Source organism: Apis dorsata, unplaced genomic scaffold (assembly GCF_000469605.1).
Source record: "Apis dorsata unplaced genomic scaffold, Apis dorsata 1.3 scaffold_59, whole genome shotgun sequence".
In the NCBI taxonomy this organism is placed as follows: domain Eukaryota; kingdom Metazoa; phylum Arthropoda; class Insecta; order Hymenoptera; family Apidae; genus Apis; species Apis dorsata.
This window is the reverse complement of record NW_006263359.1, coordinates 736,573-738,567: the sequence shown is the minus strand read 5'-3', so window position 1 is coordinate 738,567 and position 1,995 is coordinate 736,573. Positions and strand designations below refer to the sequence as shown.

The 1,995-nt window shown below is 34.4% G+C and overlaps 1 protein-coding gene and 1 long non-coding RNA gene across 2 annotated transcripts in view; both read right to left on the bottom strand.

Moving 5' to 3' along the window:
* Window positions 1–1,995, bottom strand: part of LOC102673009 (serine/threonine-protein kinase NLK) — an 82,059-nt gene that overhangs the window by 2,992 nt on the left and 77,072 nt on the right.
* Window positions 1,659–1,995, bottom strand: part of LOC116186826 — a 15,584-nt gene continuing 15,247 nt past the window's right edge. The window contains exon 3 of the long non-coding RNA XR_004151883.1: window positions 1,659–1,801. This is a non-coding gene — a long non-coding RNA (uncharacterized LOC116186826). The remainder of the gene's footprint in view (window positions 1,802–1,995) is intronic.

Sequence of the window (1,995 nt, the reverse complement as noted above, 5' to 3'; positions counted from 1 at the left end):
TATATATATATATATATATATTCATACGTATATATACGTACGTGTATAGAGAGAAAAGAGAGTAAAAACGAGCCGCGTCCGCCTCGAAAAATGAACGTTTTTTCACGACGAAAGGAAAATCGTGACGGACGAGCTCTCGATATAACGGGTGTGTGTCAAGAGTTTTTCGAAAAGAGTGTAGCGATTTTTTTTTTTTCCGTTTATCTTACAGCCTAGCTCGAGAATGGAAGATTATAGCGTGGGAAAAATTGGAGAAATAGAAAAAGAAAAAAAAAAGAAAAGAAAAGAAAAGAAAAGAAAGAAAGAAAGGAGGGATCGGAGGGAAAGAAATAGATTTTAGATTGGAAAACGCGCACGCAAAGGTTGAACTTGTACAATTCGTCTCAACATTCACACGGTTGCTAATTCTAAAAAATACGTGTCCGCCCATCGAAAAAATGCTCGTCCTCGAATAATCTTTTTTTTTTCTTCTTCTTCTTCTTAAGTACATACCCTACACGATTAAAACCTTAGAACCTTAACGTTTTTTTTTTTTCTTTAAATCTTAGATCGAACTCTACACTACTATGTACAACAACACGGTTTTTTTGAGGTCTTTTACTGTTTGTGCCTGCCTATTTTTTTTTTTTTCCTCCTATCTCGTTCATCTTTTTCTTTTTCTTCGATGTACACCCTTTCTTATCGAGGGAACATCGAAATTTTCTTCCTCCTCTTCTTCTTCTTCTTCTTCTCTTTCGTTTCGTTTTAATCGCTAAATGTGAAAAGGCTTCGGGCTACTTTCAAGGTACGCGAATTCTCGAGGTTACACGCTAATATTTACACGCTTACGAGTGCTAACAGTGTGCTCGCCGTCGAGTCACTCCCCTCGACGGTCGCCATTTTCATTTTTTTTTTCTTTTTTACAGATATTACACGCACGTGACGAACTATTTTTCATTTCGAAAATTGCATTTTTCCCTGCCCTGCCATTCTTGCTACGGAATTCAAGACTATCGGAGACGTTGGACGAATTTTTCGAATTATTTATTCCAGCGAATCAATCTATAAAACGTCTGTTCTCATTATTTTGAACACCTGAATACCTTATATAGCTAAGTAAGTAGTTCAGATTCAATTTATAGTATTGTTTATCTGTAAATATTTACTGCCAATACATAAATTTTTCCATTTACTTTTTTGCATTCGCTCATATTAATTACACTCGATTATCAATAAATTTTGCATCCATAAGTGAATGAAATAATTTTCAACGAACACAAAAAGACGTTCATCGTCTAATAAAATTGCACGTTTCCTTCAAATCACGAAGAATGTAATGTAATTTCTTTTAAAATTAGATTATACAATTAAGTCCCTAATAATGGGACACTTATAATGAAAGAAAAGATGCTTGCTTCATCTCGTAAATTCTAATAAAGGGAAATGGAAAAGTTTAAAGTTCTAACTATCTAAAAAAAATTCCTCCAACGTCTTAAAAATCTAGAACGAGACCGGAATTGAACAACGCGAACAAAGCGATGGGGTCGATGGCGATTTCTTTAATTTAACAATGGTATATTGGCAGTGCTGATGCGAAAACTGTAACTCCAGGGAAGAACTACGATCGGTAGAATCCTCTTTAGAATGAGATACGCTGTAAATGTGGCATGTGCGAATGATTTTTACCTTCTATTCTGCATTAGAACAAACGTGCGTCTGGAAAACTGGTTTCTCTTCTCTACAAAATGGGTTCGCCTCGTTCCATTCTTGCGTTTCGCTTTCTTTTTTTTTTTTTTTATCTTCGTCAATCTTCGAGTTTCTTCTTGGAATATTTCGATAATGGGACGAAATTCATTTCGAGATGAAAATCCTTTTTTCTTAAAAATAATTTTCAAGTGAAATCGAAACTTTCCTTAAATGTAATTCTTTAAGTATTCAAAAATTGAATATCGTTCCTTTAAAAAGTGTACCTTTAACTTATTCTTTTTTCCAAACGTGCAGAGTCACAAACGAATC